This window comes from Gallinula chloropus, assembly GCF_964237585.1.
Source record: "Gallinula chloropus genome assembly, chromosome: 1".
Lineage (NCBI taxonomy): Eukaryota > Metazoa > Chordata > Aves > Gruiformes > Rallidae > Gallinula > Gallinula chloropus.
The window spans coordinates 106,928,322-106,953,098 of NC_140085.1; the positions used below are offsets into that span (position 1 = coordinate 106,928,322).

At 41.6% G+C, this 24,777-nt stretch overlaps 1 long non-coding RNA gene across 1 annotated transcript in view; it reads right to left on the minus strand.

Annotated features, from left to right (window-relative positions):
- The window catches only part of LOC311196076, a 61,319-nt gene that overhangs the window by 1,581 nt on the left and 34,961 nt on the right, over positions 1 to 24,777 (minus strand). Inside the window, exon 2 of the long non-coding RNA XR_014617553.1 lies at positions 13,617 to 13,665. This is a non-coding gene — a long non-coding RNA (uncharacterized lncRNA). The remainder of the gene's footprint in view (positions 1 to 13,616; positions 13,666 to 24,777) is intronic.

Consider the following 24,777-nt stretch of genomic DNA (forward strand, 5'->3'; position numbering starts at 1 on the left):
ACAGGTGGTTCATTCAAATGTACAACTACAACTTAAGTGTGGATTCATCTAATTAAAAAAAACCAAACCAGTGATCATCTTACTGTTCCTTCAAAATCCTGTGCACCTCTGGGTAGACTATTTGCAGAGTTTCAACCCAAAAGAGACTAAAATAAAAAACGAGTCCTTGAAAAAAATAATCAAGGTTTCCAATGAATACATCAAACATCCAGCAACCACAACATCAATTCAGCTGGAGTTACTTCCTTGAGTTTTTGGGAATGTACTTTATCTGGAAAATAGTTTTCTAACTTCCCCAAAAGAAACTTTATCTGCAGCCACATTTTGTATTTCAGAAGGGAATAAAGCTGAGAGCATGCTGCTCTTAAGAAGGAGCAAGTCGCACTTGATACCCTGTTTTCTGCTTCAGAGAATAAAATCGAAATTTTGTCAAGATTTCTTACTATTTGATAGAAGCAAACCTCGTAGGTCACTTTTAAAAGTGATAAAACCGCAAGCAAATGCACCATTAAGCCAATATTCAGTAAAACTTTACTTATTACAGCTCTGGGTAATTAAAAAAAGACAATGCATTTATGCAAATCCCCCGAGTCCTCAAAAAGCCTGTTGCAGGATATGACAACTGAGCCAGCACAGTTTATGTACAATAATTACTCTAAGAAGCGTTTTGCCACTTTTTTTTTTTACATTACTTAGTGAGAAGGAAGCATTGGTAATTTTACAGAAACTGGGTTGATGCAAAGGAGCCTTCATTAAAGCCAACAAAATCTGAAAAGCACTTTACACGTAAAGAATGGGACATCAGCGATCCTTCTAGAGAGACTGTTCTGATCTAATGCTGCAACAGGTATTACTGTGTCATAAAACTTTATGTGACCTAATGTACAATAAACACAAATATGATGATCTGTCAAGAACTGAAAATCCTTTTTTTCCCTTTTTAAACGAAACAGCACCCGTCATGTTCAAGTACCAGAGCCAAGGAAAGAAAAAACACAAACCAAAAGAAACCCCACAAAACTAACGCAAAGAAACAAAGCAGAAGGAAAAGAAAGAAAAAGCCATCTAGCAATGCATCTTTTATTTCCCAGTAAGGCCTGAAGCAAACTCGCTGCAATTAGCCTCTAGCATCAACCTCTAATAACACAGAATCATAGAATGGTCAGGGTTGGAAGGGACCACACAGATCAAAGAGTTCCAACCCCTCTGCCACGTGCAGGGCCACCAACCTCCAGGCCTGGATATATACAAGGTTGCCCAGGACCTGTCTGACCTGGCCCTGAACACCTCCAGGGATGGGGCATCCACCTCTCTGGGCAGCCTGTTCCAGCACCTTACCACCCTCTCTGTAAAAAGCTTCCCCCTAGTATCTAATCTAAACCTTCCCTCCTTCAGCTTTAATCCATTCCCCCTCGTCCTGCCATTGTCTATCCTTTCAAAAGTTGATTCCCCTCCTGTTTATAAGCTCTCTTCAGGTACTGGAAGGCTGCAATGAGGTCCCCCCATAGCCTTCTCTTCTCTAGGCTGAACAGGCCCAGCTGTCTCAGCCTCTCTTCATCGGGGAGGTAATATCTATGAATCTCTACACCTAAAAATTCTATCTATTGTGACAAAAAGAAATGGATAACATCAATGTGCTTCCCTGACCGCGTAACTACTGCACGAGCACTCTTTGTTGTTGCTTCAACTACCATCTCCCCCATTCCCATATCCTAAAAGATCAAGAGAACACTTGCTTTGCAGAGCCTCTGGGAACATGCACCCACTTTGGCTCATTAAGCCCTATGTACCCAGACAGAACTGAAACGGTGGCAGAACCGCTGTAACCTGGGGAGACACTCCCCACGCAGAGCACACCACGGAAAAGCGGTCCCACTGCCTTCCGCAGTGCGCTGAGGGAAGAAACCATGGGCCAAACCAGGAAGGTAAGAGAGTATTAAAATGTACTCCGAGCTCCGTATATCCAGAATATTAATTCTACTTTCACAGTTGTTGGAGTTGTTCTTTGTCTGCAAGCTACAGATATACAAAGCTGTCTCGAAGGTTTGAAAGGAACGACAGATAAGTTTTAAAATCCTTTGCTTACTGTAAAATATCATTGCAGCAAAAAAGTATTTGAGAACACATCTTCTCATAGGCCAACCCACCACTACGTCTGAGCCAATGGCTTTTTGCTTCTGTATTTATTTTTAAATGCCTCAACTGTAAAACCTAACTGGAGACTCTCAACAACCAGCAGCCTCCTAATTAACCCAACAGGTATTTACCTGCGGCCATTTAAGAAATTTTAAAAAGTTCACAATTTAAACTAGCAAAAGAACATCCATAAGAACTTTTCCTAATGTCCCAGACTAGTATTTCTAGTTAAATCTCTTTGCCAAATGGAACACAGCACCACCATAAATTAACAACAGGAGACCAGCAATAGTTGAGTAGGAGGCCTACACAATCCGAGGGGCATAACTCATAAAACTGTATTATCAAGGTCTCCTCTTCTGTACTCCTACTTCAAGATCTTACGAAAAAATCTTATAGAAACTATTAAGGCATCCTTTTAGACAACTGGCAACATGAACACTATTAAAAAAGAGATAATGCAAACTCATGCACATTGTTCAAATGATTAACAGAGGTTGAGATGTGTGTGTGTATATATATATATAGACATATATACGTATATACACATCTATATATATTGGGGTGTGTATATATATATACACACACACAGATAAAACATTTTTATTAACTGTATTTCAGAGTTCTTTAATGACTAGTGAATTCCTGTAGTAATTTTATGTTCCATTTTTAAGTTGAGATGAGTCAAAACATTAAATTTGTAGATCCAGAATCAAACTGGTCTGTGAAACTAAAATCTTTAGTTATTTAATAAATTCAGTGTTCTGACAGTGTAGACACAACTGGCAGAGATGAAGTCTCTCACTAGCTCACTTCCTTCCCCTTCTCATATTCCCAACCGTAAAGGCTACAAACCCACCACATCAACCAATGGCTCAGACAGTCATTTTAATTATTACAGATTTGAGGAATGCAGTACAGTGATTACAGCGGCAGCTTGGGATCCAGGGGTCCAATTACTTGCTGTGCTGCAGACAGGCTGTCTGACTTCTGGTTTTACTTTTCTGTACCCTGTTTTCCCAGATGGAGTAATAACAGATGAAACTTCAGAAAGATAATTGAGGATAAATGTATTAAAGGCTGTGTGTTGCTCAACAGCTCCAGGAATAGAACCGAGTAAGTACCTAAACCATAGGATTTTAAATGATTCCCCATCTTTATAGCTGTCTGCCATGAAACGCTGCAGAGCACAATGAAATTAAGGTCTCCACAAAAATTCCTAGAGGCACTGGAAATTGCAGCAGAATCTTGCAGTGAACTTAAGTGAATGTGGAAATGAGACTAGCTGTCCCATAATTATTTTGCTATTAAGCTCAATTTGTGCTTCTTTGATTTCAGCCGGCAGGAAGGATGCATTCAGAGAGTGGTGGTATAAACACTTGAGTTGACTCTCTTTGCTAAGGTTAGAAGCAGCGAAGCAGGCAGGATTCAACAACCCAGGGTACCAAAATCCAGAGAGCTGCAAAAACATGCAGGTACTTCAACGGCACTTAAGCGTGTGCTTTAAGAGAATCAAGTATTTAAGTGCTCTGCCAAATCCCTGCTTTATGTTAGAAATCTATTGAGATGAATGGAGCAGCTGAGACCTCTTCACAGTTTTGCTTCAGGCTGTCAAGACATTTCCAAGGTTCCCTTTGCAAATGTGATTTAGAAAAAGCAAAAGCGATCAGATATCTGGTGGAGCAAATCTCAGCGATAAAGTTCTTCCCTGGCTGCACTCAAAAGAACTTGGGAATCAACACGCCTTTATTTATTTATTTATTCCCTAATCAATTCATTTAAAAATAAAAGTAATCATGCTCCTCTCCTACAGTCGTAGGACAGCACTTTGGGAAAGCAAAAATAGGCTTCTTCGCAGGAGCTTGGCACAGTACTCACTCCTTGGTTAGGCCTACTGACTGACTCCAGAAGACATTCTAAACATGGAAAGGATAGCCTGTCACTTTTGAGACAGCTGGGTCAGGAGAGGGCACCCAGGGAATCAGGTTGCAGCAGCAGTACCAGCAGCAGGAGCCCCGGCTGCTGCCAGGATTTCAGGAGGGGCTCCCCAAGCTCTGACCCCGCCAGGGAGTTGGCGTCCCCCATCCCGGGCAGGAAGGTTCCCTCTGGGCTGGCGTGGTCCTGCTCTCTCCTGCAGCACAGGGCAGCAGTGTTGGCTCTCGGAAACATCCCCTCCGGGTATTAGCCACGGCCTCGTGGCTACATCCTGCGCAAGGACACGAAGCGCAAAAGCCTTTTTCCCCCCCTCCTTGTTTTTGTGAAGCCGTGTGCTGCCAAACACCCTCCTGACTTCACTACGAAGAGGAGCTTCAGACAACAGAAAGGGCTTGGGTTTTGTCAGTACTGGTGGGCAAGAAGGTGCGTGGAGGGGAACAAACCCAAGCCAGCCCAATCAAACCTGCCGATGATTTTAGCCGCTTCAATGGTAAGTTTATGAGAAAGACTGAAGAAAACTGATTCCGTAACGGTTGACGCAATAGCCCGCAGAGATGCAAAGTCTACCATTTTACAAAAGCACACAAACCCCTACGTACCTGAGAAGTCCTACGTAACAAAGTTGACGCAAGCACGGAACCAATAGCACAGCAGATGGAACTAACAGGTTTTCCTGTGAGAGTTAAGGCTTGACAGACCAGTAGATTGAAATACTAGCGAACCAACAAACAGGTGGGGAAAAAAAACACCCAACAGTGCTGGGTGTAGTCTGTTTAGATTTACTTGGGCTTTTAAGAGACAGCTAAAATGTAAATGCTAATTACTGCTGCCTATAATTGTGGCCCCAGATGCATACAAGGAAGCCTGTTCCCACATATTCCCACTGAAATATGTAGGATACCTCATCTCAGTGTCCCTCTGCTCCTCAAATTTCACATGGGATTTGCCACAGTCCAGGAATCTGTGACTCATCCAGACCATGCAATACCACCTCACGGCAACGAGGAGCTTTGGGATGATACATAATATATATCAAGGAGGGAATATAATATTTCCACTGTCTGCTTAAATGAGGTGTGGAAATGTCAGAGAGATTTTCATATTTATGCAGATAGCCTTTCGGGAAGGCGGCAAGGCAGGCTGTGCGCCTTTGCACCCATGCAAGGAGAGGCACAGCAGTCAGCAGGCCTCACACTCAGCACCAAAGGGTTTTCATGTGAAAAGACCAATAGCCTGAGCAGCGCTGGCTGCATTGCAGCTGTTACCCAACCCTGGGGAAGCACACTGAAAACTAACACCCACCTAGCTCTGATGAACGGCTCTGTACCCCCCTGGAGAGGGGATAGTACAAGCACGGATGACGGCAACCCAAGAGCACCAGCGCTTGGAGAAAGAGACATGGCTGCTCTACAGACTGATGCATGTGGCAGGGAGCCAAGACAGCTCAAGTGCCACAGTAAGCCCAGCTTGGCGGCAAGGGACCCGCGGAGATTAGCCTGCCCCAAGAAGCAGAGAATTTCCACGCGACACCGCTCTGCCATGACTTGTCCAAGGCTGGCACTCAACCCATCGCAGCTACCTCTCCCAGAGAGCAGGGCACAGCTTTACACAAGGATGCTGGCAGACATTACTGCTTAAGTTACCTGCGATTCATGGTTTTGAAGCTTAGTTTGCAAAAGTAACAATAAGGAGGGGAAGGAAAAAAAAAGAAAAAACAAAAAAAAACCCACATCCAAACACCAAAAAATGCCTCGATCCAACACCGCCTCAAAAAACAAACACACCCCCAAAACTGCTCAAGGAAGCAGATGAGGAGGAGGAAATGTGGGACGGACACAAGTGCCCTGTAAGACGAGTTTGCGAAAGCCTTAGTAGCAGCAATCAAGGTTTACAAGTACACTCAAGCACTGTACACAGCTTAATCCAAGTCTGGCCCGCATGTCAAAACCTCTCACTAAGAAGTTCTGCTAAATTCAGAGACGGATTACATGTGTGGCCACTTTCCATGCTTTTGGCACTCTTCAAACAAGAGCTAATCTCAGCCTACTTTAAATTATTCTAACAAGTGAAAGATCTGAGCATCATAGAAATAATCACTCCTAGATGTGGAAGACTTCACCCTTATGATTTACCCTGTAACAGAGTAGTTGACAGAAATTTCACTTGATGCCTCAGCACAGACCCACGCACATGCAGTTGTTCGTACAGAGAACTGTTCCTCCAGCACTATTTGTAGTTCTGTAGCGGCACTGAAAAGGGCATCTTCGAGTTCATTCCTGGATCGGGATCTGCTAACACTCAGACATGAGCTCAGGAACACACTCTCTGCCAACTCTTTGCCAGTTGTACTATGAAGAGGAACAGATGTTCCAGCCTGCAGGTGCCACCCATGAAGCATCTGACATATGAAACTGCCCCAAGAGTCACTGTTCAGTGGTCTTCTTCTATTGAAGACAAAAAAGGCAGACACTAAATAAGGCAGAAAAGTTACATCCTGCCCTATTCCCCAACTCCAGTGAGGGCTGGTATCCCTAAGTAGCATGTATCACTAATTCTTAACTGACTTAGGTACTGTGTTGGTTAAAACTTAGAAGTACAGCAAGCAGAGAGACTTCTAGTTAGTTGAGTCTTCTTATTCAAGAAAACAAGAGTAAACAGGCACAAAAATAGAGAGATCTGTTTTCAGGATAGAAGGGTGAATAATGTACTGCTATATTAAACAGACCAGACAAAGGATGCACCTTCCTGATCACTGTAAGCCACTTGCCTACAAATAATAAATTCAAAGGAAACTAACAACCAGATTCCCATTCCCTCCAACACCTACAAAAACAAATCACTTATTATGCGTTTGACTCTACGTCAGCTCCCCAAGAATGAAGCTTGATTAATATGCAGAGAAGAAATCAATGTCCTCTTCTGGATAATCATGCTTTTGAGTTACGATCAATGCACGCAGATAATGCATTTCCACACAGCTCTGACCTTCCGCTTGCGGGAGGGGATGTGAAGGTGCAGGCACTTATCCAAAGCACTACAGTAAAACTGCGCATTTCTTGCATTTGTTGGAATAACTGCCCTTCTTTCAGTGATCTGTCATATGGCAAGTCACTTTATGCTTTTATAGCCAAGAGTGGGTTTCACAGAGGCCACACTGCAACAAAGCACTAAGTAGTAACGCGCAGCTCTTACTGACAGTAGTAGCTGTATTCCACCTGGGACAAAGCATTTCATACTTAGTTAGGAACAAGAGCCGCTATCTAGGCTTTTTAACAGCTTAGGCTTCAGCTAACCAAACACAAATACAGACTAATTCCATAGCAAGGTAAACTGTAGGGTCACAGTCGCAGTGTTTAATTATATGCTGCTAAAAACTCCCATATATCCATGTTAAAGACACAGATGATTTACAAGGGTTTTTTTTCAGTGAGAGAAAGGACAATAGAGTTTCTATTGTGATGGGAGGTTTATGCTTATTGTAGATGAAGTTTCTAAAGGCTGTGGACACAGAAATGGCTCACAATTTCAATTAAGTGGGAAAGGAAAAATCTGCATTAGAAAGTCTCTACTAGTTTAGCTATAATATAAAATAGGGATTTTTTATTTTTTCCTCTCCAAAGCAGCAATAAAACTAAGCTGAATTAAAGATAGGACCCAAGAACCAACTTTAGTGAAACCCTGTGAGAAGATGCTAACAACATCCTACAAAAGAGGTGTAGAAAGTGCTCACCTTACCACTGTGCCATAATTAATCTTCAAACTTTAGTAACATAAATCCCTAAGTAAAATACTAAAAACCTTTGAAGATTTATACAGAGATGATTGGTTACTTAATAATACCCTCAAACACTAGGAATAGGGCTGAAACTCAACTTTTGCCATGAGACAAATCAGAACAATTAAAATACCTGCTTAGCTAAATAACAATGAAAGCTATTCACTGCCACAAAGCCATGGTAGGAACAGTGGATGGTTGGCAAGGGTGTTTAACTACCCCCCAGCATAAGGACACACACTTTGAAGCAATTGCTCAAATTTTTTGTAGATAAAAGTGACAAGCATTTTATGAAGAAAGATAATATGCTGTCACTAAGTTGTGGAAAAGAGCTCTTACTAATACAGTTTATATGTGTCTTTCACGAGCGCTGCATAATAGAAATAAGAGACTATTTATTGTTACCGCTTGTTCCATTAATGTCAGGGAAGTTGCAACAGGTGCTCAGACCCATTTAAAAACCGTATAAAACAAAACAATGCGATGCAGACGTGTGATTGATTTCTGAAGAAAGCGTGTTATTTCCTAATCTAACAACACTACCCCAAAAATAAAAGGCCTATTAAAAATAAATCTATTACTCCATACTTACATGTAAGGATTAGCTAATTTAGGACCATCTTTCATGGCGCCTGTCAAACCAACCACGTCACTAAGCCTTTATAAAGCCATATGCCCAAAGTGTCAGTTACAGGAACAACCCGACTGCCATGTTAGCATGTGTCTAAAATTAAGCCTGTGCTCAAGAGCCCTGCTGAACGCACGCAGGGCCAGCGCATCAGGGTCTAACTGGCTGCTGGCGAGCGCCAACTTGATCTCAAGAGAAAAAGGCCATCTCTGTCACCATGGAAAACAACGCCAGTAATACACAAACTATTTCAGAAGTTGCACATTTTTGTGTATACAAACACATGGTTCCAAAAGAGTTTTTGTCTGGTTTAAGTGTAAAGCTGTGCCAAAATGCGTAGCCTTGCCCTGATGTATCACCCTACACCGACACAAACATTCCCACAGAAAGCTCCTACAAGGCAAGTCGGCCTGAGGACCTCATTGCCACCAAAAGAAACCCCAAAGATACTGCCAAGTACTTGCTTCACAGCTGTGCCTGTGGTAACTCTGACTACTAAAGCAGCACGAGGAAGGTCAAAGAACAGGGACTCTTCCTTCCAGTGCCAAACCGGAGCTACACCAAATGAAAGTGAGAAGAGCCTTGCCACCAGTGAGATTCCCCTACAGGAAACCCCAGCTCCAGGTAGAGCATTTGTGCTGAATTGAGAAGAGTTCATGGGTGAGACAAAGCTGCCTTTTTAAGAAACATATTCTAAATGGAATTAAAAATAAAAAAGTAAGAATTATCAGTGTATTCTCTAGAACCCCTTTGAAATCTGAAAGGATGACTGAATAATTGATTCAAATATTTTAATTTTTCTATTTTACTAAGGCATCCTGTGAAGCTGGAGTCTAAATCCTATTAAACTGAACTTAGTTTGTCCATCCTTAAAATAGATTTGACATACAAACACACACACAAGGTCAAGGTCACAGATCAGCAAGAAAGATTACAAAGAGGACTGATGTAAGAGCTGGCATTTGATCAAAGCTCCTGGATATATTTTTTTTTAGTACACTTACCAGAAATACCACTACATTTTCTTCACACTGGTACATGTTTTAAGTATTCCCTGCCTTTAAGAGCAGCTGCCCTCTGCTTATTTATTTTAACAGGAGATGTCAGGCAGCATATCAAGTAAACTGATGAAGAACTCTTATGTTAAATCAAAAGGAAGTGGAAGCACACTGCTTTCTGCCACCCTTTTCACCCTATTCAGCTATGTGCTGATACGTATTAAATTACAAATCCAAAAGGAGAGCCCACTCACAAATACAGGATATGACAGCAGGACCACAGCTAGAGAATCAGAACCTCTGTAACTTCACGCGGTCTGAGTTTCTATCTCAATATAGCAAGTATATGTGCACTTTCCAAGCACCACACTTGCTGATCTGTCCTAATTATCTGTGTGCACAACATGTATTTCTCAATTTAAAAAAAAAAAAAAGAACTCTTAAAACAAGGTCTGTGCAAAACACAATCAAACCAACCTCTTCGTAATCAGGACAACATTTACCTCCTAGAAAGCTGCTTTAATGCTGAACGCTGAGTAAGTCAGCAGATTAAACAGAGAAGCAACAGTTGAACGACTCATTAAAACTCAGCTGCTGAAAATAGTTAGCAATGAAAGTCATTTACTGATCTATCCATCCATCCACCCACCAATACATTCTCAAAGCTTTAAACACATGCTGAAGGATATTTAGCTTACAGGTCACGTCCACCAGACGTACCTTCTGACACTTAAGCAAGAGGAAGAAGAGGTGCCTTGGGGGTCACAGGGTCATATGACATTCAAAGGTGTACTGCTGCCACGAAGTTCAGATTCTCCTTATTATAAGTAGTAATTTAAAGAGCAGTGTGGCTTGCATTCTTACTTCTGAACCCCAACTTTCAACACCAGCACAGCTCTGATGTTAGTCTAGACATGACTGGGAGCAGTTTATATTTAGACAGAGAGCTACATCTATAAATAGGACCCTGTGTGTCGGTATAAAGCTTTTTGGAACCCATCTGGGGTGACCTGTGTAACTCACTTGTACATGGGCATCCCAGACATCGTCAGTAAAATTTTCATGCCATCATCCCCCATCCCCCCAATCTTCTTTCAGCTGTATTTCAACATTCATTTACTGCTTTTTCTCCATTTAGTTTTCATAGAGGTATTATATTTTCAGCACTCCATCTGTGTAATTGGGTTGGCTCAGCTACCAATGAAAAGGCCTTAAACGAAAAAGACAAAAAAAAATTAAAAAGGCAAGCATAAAAAGATGCCTCCTTCTTGAAAACATCCTTCATAAGAATTAGACTGTCACCCTTTTAAGCTCTCATATGGCCTGAGCTACTAAAGCCAGCTACAAATCACTCCTGAAGCCTGGGCTGTGAGCTTCCCAGCACAACTGTGTAGGTATTTTCAGTCCTGATAGCAATTCACCAGATCTTAAAACAGTCACTGGTTTACAAATTGAGTTAAGTTGTAGACCTCGGGGCAATACAATTGTGCTTTATTCCCTCCTTTCCTAAACCCTTTCAGTGAAATGGGAGAAGAGAGGTTTAGGGTTTTGGTGTGTTTGGTTTTGGTTTGTTTTCCAAGTGGAATTTCTATCCTTTCTACTTTGTGAAAAGCTGGGAAAGCTTCTTACTGCACTGAAGTGTTGGGAAGTAAATAAATAGTATCAGGAAATAATTAGGGTTCAAGATTGAAAAAAACAACAAGTTCATTCAACATCTGCAAACGAATTGGCAACTTACCAAACACACATGAAAACGTGCATGTAAGACACTTCACAACCCCAAACATTATAGGAAACACATCAGTTTATTAGCAATATAGTTACTCAGCACTTCAAACACAGAAGCAAGTATATTTGAAGTTCTACAGATTAAGTTTACTAATGCATGAAAAAGCTTTTACTTTAATGGTGCTGTATTACAGTGAGTAACTGTTGATTCAGTACCATGTTATGTCTTCTCTCATGCTTACACTATAAAAAACCCCAAAACTTTAATCATTGTAACTAAACCTTTAATAAAACAAGTTAGCAGGAAGTTGGGCTGGGTTTTTTGTGGTGCTGTATGGTGTGGGGTTTTTTTTCTCTCTGTTAAATCCAAGTACACACTCTTTATACACATAAGCTGCAGGAGGAGGGGACAGTTCTACTTTTAAATTCTGGATCCAAGTGGTGGGGATGTGGCAGGGAGCTGTTGGCAAGCAGAGGGGGTTTTGGTCTCTTTCTTACTGTGCCACCATGGAGAAAATATCCAAAGCCCAGCTCTACGCCATTCCTCTTTGAGGAGCTCAAACAGGCAGAGCCCCAGCTTTCGGCACAGAAAGCCTAACAGAAACCATTTCAAGGGTGCTGTCTCTGAAAAGGGGGCAATGGCAAGCTGCAAGAAATGACTAGGCAATATAGCAACAAAAACGAGTATGACAGCTAGCACAAAGGGAGCACTTCTGATCAATTCAGTAGTCAAGCAGGCCACAACAACAGACTATCTTGAAGCACTGGATGGCTGCCAGTACACAATGTCTAAAGGTATCTTGATTTAGTTAAAAAAACCCAACCCAATCCCCTATTGTCTGTGGTTAGATTTACATGTGTGAAACGTCAAATACAAAAGTTTTTTTAAACGTTAAAACATTATTTTCTTGACTAGTTTAATAGTCACTTCTTTAACTTTGCATTTTCTTTTTACCTATTTTTATTAATATGAGTAGATCTATGGATTTTAATAGGACAACAAAACAACAGCAAGACTATGCACACAAACAGGGCACAGCAAGTGATTTGCTTTCTAAACAAGATGTGCAAGAGCAGTTATTCTAACGTTCCTCAATTTGTTCGACACACACCAACCATAGCAGGTGATCTGTTTTCTTACATGCTACGAGTCAGATACTAATTCATCATCCAACAAAGGCTGCTACTGGTAACAATGAAAGGCAGTGGGAGGTAGGTGGTGTATTTCCCTCTGTAAAGCCTGTCTCAGCTTGGGGGGGGTGGGGGGGGAAGGGGGAGCAGAACTCACAGAAATATCTCAGGAGTTGTAATTACAGCTTTAATCCATCCACTTGATGTCAAATTACAAAAATATAGAGGAGGAAACTGTCATAAAACGTAAGACCTAAGAGTCGTGCGTCTAGCAAATGAACACATGAAACTCCAACAAAGTAGCTTAAACTACGTATCACATAGTATAAAGTTATTATCTAATAGTTATTATCCATAACCACAACTCTATTGACTCAGCTGATCAGCCTAAGTATTATTTCCAGCTTAATCTGCCATGGTAGAGATCTGAGTATGGCTGACAGGTCACAACCCATGTCCTTTGTGTTATATGAAGCCATCTTTCCTTGATGTAGCTGGAAGAGTAATTTCCCAGCTCAATATACCATCAATAAGTAACTCCAGCGTTTTCTGCATCAATACATTGTAAGGCATTCTCAATGACCTGAAGGTAAGTTTCATTGACTGCCTGTATTCTTACTAAACTGTACCTTTTTTTTTGTTAATTTCTTCTCTTTTTTAGAGCCTTTATACAAAGCCTGTCATAAAGCTGAAGAAGGTGGCTTTCATTCAGCCCCCACTGCAAAATTTCACCAGTGAATGGTACCAAAAGAACCACTAAGGACTACGTTAACATGACTTCATTCACCAGCAGTTCAGGCTCATACGTACCTGCAAAGTCTTATGGAACCACAAGACAACTCACAATTACCAAGTTAATGCAGAAGTGGAGCATACTGGACAAGGAGGTACAAACCAAACAGGGCAACAAGGGCAAAGGGAAAACAGAAAAGAAAAAAGAAATATACCCAAACCCTGAACCCACTCTTTTCAAAGCTCTAAAAAGCATACAATTTAAAATCTATCTGTTGCGAGAAGGCCAGAAGTTCTGGTGGGCAGGTGATCACGTTTCCGGCTTCCCTGGAAACTTAGCAGATTGTTAGCTTGGCACCCTAGTTAGGGATCTCAGGGGAGAGATCAAAGACTATCTGGGGATGTGAAATAAAGCACCCTCTGACTCAGAATTTTCAAAAGCGATAAGGACCAAAGCTAGTGTGAATTAGATAAGGGTTAGAGAGAGGCCAGGGATGAGAGAAAAATACAGGTTAATAAACTTCCTCCCAAGTTCAGGGTCAGAAGCTCATACCTTTCAAGCGTCAACTCTGGATCTTTGTGAATCTGGTTTTCACTCTGCCCTGCCAAAAATAAATACATTATAATCAGGTTGTAGAAACTTGTTTTGGAAAACAACTTTATTTCTACTGTAACAGAAAAGTCATTCAGTATTAGGTCACAAAAAGGAGCCTGTCTTACTTCTGAACAAGGTATAAACAGACTAAGCCAGATTTTTTCCCTGAAGTTGATTATACTTGTGGCCAGTTTGTGACAGTATCAGAGCTTGACAAGTAAAACTGAGCTGAGCAAGGTAGGAAATGTAACAGAGGGCATAGGTATCCTTGCCTAGTTAATACATCTGCTGTCAAAAAAGTAGTCATCGGGAGACTTGTCTTTATTCTGACACTCCTGCTAAACATTTACCTATGTTGACTTTTAAAAAAAAATTACAAAGAAGGAGAAAAAGCCACCATACAACACACCCTTGACTTGGCATTCTGCTTTTCTAAAACCTTACTTTTCTTGCCCATTATCCTCAAGTTAGCCTCTTCTAGTCTTTTCTCAGGTCCCTACTTCAGGTACCCACACTTCGGTAATGTTACCGACATCCAACAACCCTTGCGCACTGCACGAAACCCAGCTGCTATCGTAATCCTCCCCCTCGAGACACTCTGACCATATAACCCTCTACTTCGAGGTTTCAATTGTTTTTCTCTTGCCCTAGATTAAGTTTAAAATTTCCCATCTGAGTTCTACAGACATTAATCACTCTTTCATTTCTACCCACATCACCTAACCACTTATTGTGCCCTCCCTTCCTTACCCTTCTGTTTCCACAAACACTCATTTTTACTGTAATACTCGGGCACCTCTCACACAGGAAATGCCATTAGGCTTCTACATTACTCCCCAGGCGAAGATCATCGACACTCTGGAGGCTATTTCTTCCTCTCCTCTAACAGCAAATCACTACAGCAAAAAATTAATCCAAATCCACCAAAACACCTCTTGCAAAGCCACGAACCAAAATACAAATGACGCACGTTGCTTGCCTGTCCTCACAGACTCACACTGTAACGTTTGTTCCCCTTCCCTCATCACAGACTATATGAAGTATAAAATAAATATACTGGCACCTGTGAGACGCTGAGTACGTGCTTAATACAGGGTCAGCAGGAAAACAATTAAATGAAGCCCTGGAGTAACACTGACTGCCAGAACAAGTCTGTTTTCCTTTCCTCTTGCAAAAGAAAAAACACATTCATTGTTTCTGCAGAACAACAATGCATGTGCCTGTTGCAGGTTTCACTTGATACATTTCTTTTACTATGTACAATTGGAGGGGAAGGAGAGAGTGGCAAACACTACAAGATGAACAGAACACAAAGGTTAACGATATGGAGAAAAGGGTACAGAAGGGCTAAGACACAATCAACAAGGGTGAAGATGCAGCATGAAAGGGTTCCCCTTCTCTGGAGCTGCTGCCATTAAAGGAGTCCATTGAAAGCTCCTTTCCTCCCCTGGCTGGTACAATGACAAGATCCCTACCTCAACACAATCTATTTTCCCTTCAGAGGGCAAAGATGGAAGAAAGACCAGAATAGGAAAGGAAATGCTGCTCCTAGGAAAACTTACTTTCAGAGCAATGATGTTTATTTATTTATTTTTAATCATGACAGCAAATGGTGTGCCAAACATGACATGAACAAGGAAACTTTTGAGGAAGGCAGAGGCAGAGAAAGTACCTGTCCCAGGGACTGGTTAAACATAAACCCAAACCTTTTTCCTGTGAAACAAAGGATGCTTTCTGTTTCTCAGCTGCCTTAATGGAACAACCTTCTGAGCCCAAACAGCAGGCTTAATTCTGCAAGTTCTCCACTTTTTTTTTTTTTTTTTTGAACGTAATTTCTCCTCTTACTCCTCAAATCACAGATATTTGATTTACTGGGTTTCAAATCTGATTTCAGTTCTATTGCAAATAAAACTTAGGCATAGAATCCTTCTTTCCAAAGTATCTTCAGTATCTCTCTGCTAAACCACGTAACCCAGAGCTTGTTTGTAGCACTTCTGAAGGTGGAACAGTTTGGCTTACCAAGAATAACCTCCTGGGATGCAAAGTCTATGTGCCTTTTTATGTTCTGCCAGGTTCATGAAAGCAACTCTGTCTGTGCTTGACATCTGCTGGGAAATGCTGCATGGCACCATTACTATTGTAAAATATTTTATATTCCTGTAAATTCAGACTGCACCCCCAAAGTGCTTGCAAACTGAGCAGAAAGGAAGGGTTGTAGGGAAAAAAAGTAGGTGTAAGGAAGAGAAACATCAATGGCAGTTGAAGACAGTGGGGCTATCCAAGCTGCCTGGACACTGCCTCATAAGCATGAAATCTGAAAGAGTAAGGAAAAGAAGAGCAGAAACAAGATGATGTAGAATACTGCACACTGTAAAAGAATAAAAGCAACCCAATTCATTAAGATAGAAAGCCAGAGGGTAACATTATAGGTAGTGTGGTTCCTAAAATATCAGCTGCATTTCTCAACCACTGTAGGAAGTATTCCCACTGAACTGTAATAAACAATTCACATGGATGGGAAGTCAAAAATCTTCAGGGGCTACTTTATTCCATAGGTCAAGATCACAATCAAAATAATGGGGAGGGCTGAAAGACCTAAAACATCTTGACTCTACATCTATTGTTGAGAAAGAGGCAGAAGGGAGGGAAGGAGAAAAATCACTAAGTTACTCCCTATCCATCATCATTCAGACCAAAAGCTCTGCTTACCCTGTGGGGTGGTGGGGAAGATTCCAAAATGAAAATTAATAGACTAAACTATTCCTGTAATTCACTTCTATGTGAGAGAAGCGAAATGTGTGCTGAATGTAAATTGTTTTTGTAAGCTGCCTGATAAGACTACAGAACATGGAATAACAACAGCCTCCTTTATGGTAATACATCTGAATACAACATGTTATTGGAAGCACCTTTCTCGACTTTTCCATGAATTCTTGTATTCACCTTTTACTACCTTACTTCACAGCAACTGGATGTTTTCCAAGAGCAAGCATGAGCCATGTTCCTCACAGATATCAATCATGAGAAAGGCAATAGTATTTCTGACAGTCTTCCTAATGCATATCCAAAAACCCCAGACTATTCCACAGGGATATGCAAGCAAAATCTTTGCTGCCCTAAGTAATGCCACTAAAACCCCCTTGTTAAACCTTTCTCTTTGTTCAATTGACAAATTTGATTATGAGTTTAATTTTTGCATACTAAAGCTCATTGAGCACTTTTTAATTTCAAATTGGTTTGCACTCCATCATGACTAGCTGAATGCTACAAAAACCTTTGACACAGCGACCTCATAAACCACAGAGAACAGAAGAAACGCTCTTAGGAGCAAGGAATTCTTATCAAGAGACGTTTTCCTCCATTGACTGTGCTCTGGCAGCTGGAACTATGTACAGGAGTCCACACTTGCAAATTACAGGAAACATGCATCTGAACTATCCTTCCATGAAATTATTTTCTTTGTTAAAATGATCATCACAGGTAGAAAAGCTCAGAAGAAGAAAGTGTCTGAAGTTGACCGAGCATCCTGTTTTTCTTTGATGCAACATGCAGCCACCATTTAAAACCTCCATAATTAAAAGTCTTTATGTCAAGTCACCACCAAGCGTCAGACAGGAGACAACATTCCTAACTATACTAGGGATTTTCATAGACTATCTCTCCACTACGTGAATCCAGCAAAGAAAATCCCAAACTATTTCAGACTTGAATGAACTACAAAATTCTGTATTACTTATACATAATGTGAGGTCATAAAAAAACCCACCCACAAGCAAACTAATGACAAGTAAGAGGCATTTCAGTTACCAAAGACCTATTTCAATCTGACATCTAAATATCTGATGTTAGATGGCTGCTGCTCTTTACAGACTGATCATAGTAATTTCACTCCTCCGTTGTTCACCAGGACCTCTCATTACATGCACTGTGCAGGTCTAAGCCATGCCAGAGCCTACTGGGCACTGACAAAAGTCGCAAGAAAAAAAAGTTACTCTGTCTTTGAACAAAACAGAGCACTTTACAAATATCAATGAACACACCACAGCAGCCCTTTGGGGTATCCCCACTTTACACACGAGGAACAGCGAGCACCGGGGAAGATGAAGCAACCTGCCCACAGTCAAATGAAGTCCATATCCACAGCAAAGGAAGATTGATTTTCTAAGTCTCAGTTTGGCCCTTTAATTGCAAGATACACTGTCTGTATAGTTTGTGGGTGGTCTATTGTTCGGGGTACTGAAATGCATCTTTTCCCCACTGGTGAAATATAACAACAATTGAGTATACTAAACTTGACAATACAACGGGGACCACTAAAGGAATAGGATTTGCACACCCTGGTAAGTGTCTTTGTCTTCCAAAATACAAGAAAGTCACTGGCATGGCCACTACCCTTAGGGGAGATGTGCATCAGTAGAGTCAATACCAGTTTTCCACTATACCTGTGGAAACAACGTTCTCTCCCAAGAAAAAAAAAAAACACCAAACTGTGTCAGTACTGAACTGAAAAGATGAACGATGGCATTAGGATGAAAAACCATAATTCCACCAACTCTTCCTATTTCTCAGAGATGTGACATGCTGAAACAGTCCTAATGAGTTGGGCAAACATGATTTAGTTGACTGACGCTGGAAGGACCACTGCACAGCAAAAGCAGATAGTTTCAGAGCAGTGTTTTTTCTGATCCACTGCCCAGTTTCAATCTGTTTCCTAACCAAGAACAATAAAAGTCCCTTTTATTCTTAAAGCAAGGACTTTCATAGCAAAGTATGTATAAACATTATACACATATCGAAGCGCTTCCCTTCCAGACTGGTCTGTTTGTATTTCCTTGTTTTAGAAAGCTGACAGGATCTGGTTGTTACCCATCTAATTCAGCTGCAGTGCACTCGCAGCACTGGACTGCGCACACCACGGACGGGAAAGCAAGGGTGTGTATCCACACACACCTACAGCAGCGTATAAGCCAAAGCCCAGCAGACCATGCTAGAGGCAGAGCTGCCAAGCAAAGGTGACTGAAGCTGCAGTACCAAGCGAATTGAGGCAAGTGGCTTTTTTATGCATGTGCTGAACTGCTCTGTGATACTCAGTCTCTGGAAGCCTGATTTACACCATGCCCCACTGAGCATCCTCTGCATGTTGTACCCATAACTAGAACTGTGCCTGCAGAAGCAAATTTGCCTCCTGTTTAAACAGGGCCAAAAAGCATAGAAAGAATATTGATCTCTTAATAACCAATATTAACATTTTTCTTGGTGAGTTCTCACAAATCCGAATTCCAGCTTCAGAAGCTGGAAGTTTACAAATCAAGGAAACCCACTAAATAACTCCTGTACTTATTTGTTTGTAGGACTTGCAGATACCTGCCCAGAGGTATTCTTTGCCAGATCAAATAGATCAAGTAGCTGCCACTAGCTTTACAAAACATGTACCTTTGTGAGGAGGGGAAGTACCTCGTAACCACTACTAGTCAGTGCCACCTATGGCTGATGCTTTAGAAGCAAAGATCCAAAGAAAAGAAAATGGTGTTTGGAACTTTTAACAAGCCCCAGGTTTTATTAATGGCTTCAGGAGACTGGATTAGACAAAGATGATTAATATTCTTGTGTAGTCTAGATCATTTACTACAAGCGCAATATGCAATTGTGCTAGCACCAAAACCAGGTCCCAATTCTTTCTATTTGAGAACATCTTAAAAGCACATAAAAACTTGTAATTGCAGCTTTCCACTTTCTTATCTCACCACACTCGCCCCCTCAAGTAGACTGATCACTTTTTTATTAGTGGCTCCATTTCAATCATTCAATCCAACTCTGCAGCTACAGATGCTTTGTCCATTGCTTAGGAAAAGTAACTGGCAGTGCTTATTTCCCCAGACCTTGCAAAACCCTCCCCCATCACCCCAACAAAGTATCAGCAACACTTTTCTTTTTCAGGGGAAGTTAACCAACACAGTAGACAAAATAATTCCCTCTGGAGGTTTCGCAGCAGTCTCAGTCCATTACACAACTGCCTTCAGCATTAGGAAGAATCTGGTAGCTACAGCAGTGGTTGAGCTCCGGCTGCCTCCAGTATCTGCACAGAAGATCTATTTACTTACAGAAGTTATGCAACACCCCAACTTCCTCTTTTCTTTACTATGGTAAAGCAAGACAACAGAAGGACAGGGGGTGGAGATGGGGAACAGGCATTTCACAATCTCAAGCAGGGCACAGCTACCTTTCAAAAGCATTGTGAAACTGGAATCTGCCTCTAAAATTTGCCCAAATTGATGATATGCTCAAGCGCCAACTCTTAAAACCTGATTAGGTATTTGCAGTGGTGGTGGCATTAACCAAAGCTGGAATCAACTGCAGGTCTCCAATGTAAAGTAAGAGTTTACTTTTAAAATCTGATTGATTTTATTTGGTTGGGGTTTTGTTTGGGTGCCATCCCCCAACAGTTCACACCAGGCCAAGCTGTATTCCAAAATTCTCATCAAGATTTTGGCATTATCAGGCACACTTATTGGGTAAAGTCAGCAGTGAAAGTTTAAATTCTGCAAACATCCTTCCACTTTCCATTAAAAAACAACCAGACCACATGCTACCCAAGTTGATGTATTCCACAACATAAGTAAAACTGAGATATCAAAACCACACACATGCATCAGTTCTCTTTTAGCCGTGACTTAAAGAATCTACCTCATATCTCTACTGATACGCTAATAATTGATGAAACCAAGCCACAACTCCTGGGCTTGGCTCTACTCAAAAGAAGAATTATAAGAAGTCTCAAAGAAGTCACAGCAATCCTGACTGGTGAAATGTTTTCAAGGACTTGGATTTAATCACATGTCATTTTCTTTTCCTCTAATCATTTATTGAAAGTCACAGGTTGAATTATTTATGAATAAAAGTTAATTGCATTGAAATGCAGTATTGCCCTGTGTTTATCTAACACCTTCAGAACTCAACCACTTGGCACTAACTGGCTAGAATCTACAAAAAGCCAATATAGAATTTAAGATAAGATTTAACTGTTTCTGTAGTGTTGCTGCAGTTAACTTCCAAAATCTTGTTCCATATGGCCAAGTCCCTCGATCTCGCGATCCGCTGTGCAAACTGTGCAAGCGCTTTTACCGACTTTTGCCATGATTACATGTGTTTAGATTTCAAAAAACAAACAAACAAAAAGAAAAGAGGGGGAAGAATAGCTCACTCACAAAATATTTGCTTTGAATAAGTAAGTTTTGAGTAATTAGTTGTAATTAAAGATATCATTATCTGAGTACAAACAATCACGTCATGGAGCCTCCCTATTTGGGGTTCCTCAAAATTTTCTTAGCTGTCAAAGGATCTCAAAGATCAACGACTTGCACGCATGAGGCTGCATTCACGCTCATTGCAAGGTGTAAAACGTAAGCTCAAGGGTATGCTCCTATAAACACACTGCACATCAATAAAGTGTTAATCTTAAATCAGCAAGGCCACACGACAGAAGTAACTATTCTAGTGCCTGACTGCCCCTCAGCAGACAGCGTTTTCCAAGTCCCTTGTTTCCTTAGAGCGACTCATTTACTTGTCACCCACCAGGACAAAGAGTAGAGCGAGGATTTCGCAGATACCTCTGTGGCTTGCGCACGGTGATAACACGCCAGGAAAGATGGATTTTCATTTTCTCATCAAGTTATTAGATTAGGTTTACATGCAGATTTAAATGCCCAGGAGGAGTCTGCCACCTGTCCTAAACTTAATTAGTTCAGGAATGTCTGCATGACTAGAGCAGATACTTCAGATGTTTTGGAGTGACCACGAGCAAACATCCAAATAATCACCAACACAACTTCAGTGATGTAAGGAACGAAGCACTAAGCACAGCCCTCTCCCAAACAGTCTGAATTTTATTAATGGAGTGCTTCATGCTTCCCATCAAACACAGAACTGACATCAGCTAAGCATCTATAAAGCCAGAGAATCAACTGGGTAAAGTCTGCAAGTGAGTTAAGGAAATGAAGAGAACTAGGTTTCCCGTTAAAATATGTTTACACATTACTGGGGAGGGGTGGGGGTGGAGGGAGGGAGAGATGAAAGCTCAAATCCTGCAAGACTTTTCCTCAGCTTTTTTCCTGCTGTTTATCATCGCAGCATGCTTAAGATTTTCATATTTTTATACCTCCCTCCACCCCACGCAGGACCAGTGAAGCAGATTAAAAGCTAGGAAAAAACCCCACATTTTCATTTAAAGAGGAAAAAAGCATCCACGTTCAAGTATATTTCACGTTTAAAAGCTGATTCAAACCCCCCCTTAAAATCTTAATTAGAATTTTATCTGTGTAGGCACACAGGAACTCCTGACACAGATGTGAGTGACTGAACATAACGCAGAGAATTCAGCTATCCCTCTCCTTACGTTGCCATTGGCACACACAATAAATTCGTCTCATTAGCAGGGGCTACTTAGTTCGCTGTAGTAAACAAAGCTGCCGATAACGACAGCCTCGCATACTTTTCATTCATTCACATATTTTTCTTTACTTAGACTTCTAGCGTGTGGCACAGAAGAGCTGAATGTTAAACATTCCTGGAGTGTCACAATATGTAATACAATAAAACAGATTACAACCATACCTTTCTTTCACAGCAGTGGTGCCAAGCACAGGTACACTGTAGCAATCAATTTGTTCTGCAGACAGTAAGGCTTTCATAGAATACTAATGCAAAAAAACCTCTTTTCTTTCTCCTTCGCCTTGACTCCCCAATGCCCGGGTCCCGACCAATACAAGGAGGAGGGCGGAATGTCTTCTGCTGAGATAACCACAACTACTAATCAAGTATACGTGTACAAGGGCATGGGATTAAACCTCCACCGGGCTCGACTCGGGCACCGGGAGCAGCTAAACACATGCACGGCAAGGTCAGAATTAAACACACGCACGCACGCGCATCTACTTGGGTGAACTAATTCATCACACTTTACCACTGACGGCTTTTTACCTCGGGGGAGTAAAATTACATCCTGGTGAACTGACGAGGTTCAGACACAACAGCCTCCAACAACAAATCAGATCTCACCGGAGCGGGAGCCGTGCTCCTAGGTGAACACTCCTCCTCTCCCGGCTTTAACAGGCTGTTTCGGAAACTCGGCGCGCACCGCGCGTGTGCACGCACGTGTGCAAGGCGCGCTGTCAGCCACCGGCTCGAACGGAACCGCAGCACTCAACTTCAAAAGACAGGCATCAGCTCCCTTCCAGAGAGTTTTCTTTTTGATTGTATTTATCCTTACCTCTTAACATAATCAATCTATCAAGTCTAATTACTCCAGAAGAAAGCATTTTATTATTGTCTAACATAGCAAATGTCAAACAAGCTGTTCATTTACCTTGAAGTTTATTAGCATAGAAATGCAACATGAAGATGCTCTCAAAATATTGTCACTTGCATTCACAACGTTTTCGAAAACCCACTTAGCAGGTTCTTATTGCCTGGCATAGCTGGATACAGTATTAGTGCTTAGAACAGGCAAGGCACTACCTTAAGTGTATCACCCTTGAGGTAATACAAGACTTTTCCTTTTAAATGTTTGGTTTACATTTAACTTTTCTCTTTGGTTCTTTTCTTTTCAGGCACTTCCCCCACCTCCCGGTCGGCCACACATGTGTGGATACATGTGTTTTCCTAAAGGTTCATACACGTGCATTTCAACCAAGGGTGAAAAGTGAGAAGCTGAAATTTAAAAGCAGGGATTTCCCCCCTGCCTCCCACCTGCCCAAGTTCTGCCCCATCATGCATCCTTCCTGGCATTTTCCCTACAGCAGACACAGATATACATTTTACCAAAACCACTGAGGTAAACCCTATAAATCATCATCAGTGGGGTTTAAACAACACTGCTTTTGCATGTGATCTGTATTGATAAGAAAACACTGTACAAATACTCCCAAAAACCACCCTGAAAGTAACGTCTGGCACTCTACCTAGAGTAAATTAGCAAAATATTTTTGACATATAGGTGGCTTTGCAGAGATACCAGGAAAAAGCAGCATTAATCAATACTGATGAGTTTGTCCTTGACATACTGACCGTGTCATCGGGCTATTGTCATGTGATATCATGTCATTTCCCCACCTGGCTCATGACCTTGTCCTTTAAATGACCCAAAGCTTCCCTCAAGTAGCAGGAGGCCCCTCCCCGCTGTCTCAGCAAGGTCGAACGGGTCAGCGTGTCCTCATCTATAATCCAGCACCATTTGTCAGCAGGGAGGCTGGAGGAGGCAGGCTTGCTACAAGGGGAGAATGCCCAATTAGGCAGCTGTCACACAAAGCATAGGCTGCAAAATTATCCCCTGTCAAAAGAAAGAGCAGCTGCGGGTGCCAATTACAGCAACCTTTCAACCCTTTAGGTACTGGAAACTACACAGAAGTAAATGAAGTACAATTAGTGATAACAAATCGATGAATTAGGACAGTAAATTAGAAATTACTAGCAGGTGAGCTTAGGTCTCCCATAATATTAAGGGCACGGCACACCCCAGGCAAGGGCAGGAACGTACAGATTTCACAGAGCACATCAGTGTCGTCCTATCCATCTTCCGTGCGTGGAGCCCGTTTTCCTCCATCGCTTTCTTCCCACAAACCTCATCTGAGCCAGACAACACAGGGAAAGGGGGAAAAAAAAAAAGGCAACCCAAAGAGGAAAGAAGTTGTAGCCTGATCTTCCCTCTTTCATCCTGGCAAATGCAGTTTCCTCCTTTCCTCACAAGGAGGTCCTCAGAGCTGGCAGTATCTCTCTCTAGTAAGCGTACTCCATGCCCGACATTTGACATTTGCTGCCCCTCCTGAGGCAGCTGAGCAAGATTTACCCCGGGGGAAAAAACAAACAGCAAACAAACAAAAAAACATCCCAAACCAACAAGCAAAACAAAACCCAACAGGTGATAACCACTCAGTAAATTTTCTGTCTTTTCCCCTTGAAACTTTTAAATCAGAGTTATGCACTAGAATTTTGACTTATTTTGCCATATTCCAGGTTCTCTGATGCATCATGCAGTGGCAACCCTGAGCACAGCCCTAATATACCTGCAAGGTTTCCATTCAATGCTTTATTTTGGGGGCTTTTGTTGGCCTTTTTTCTTCCCCTC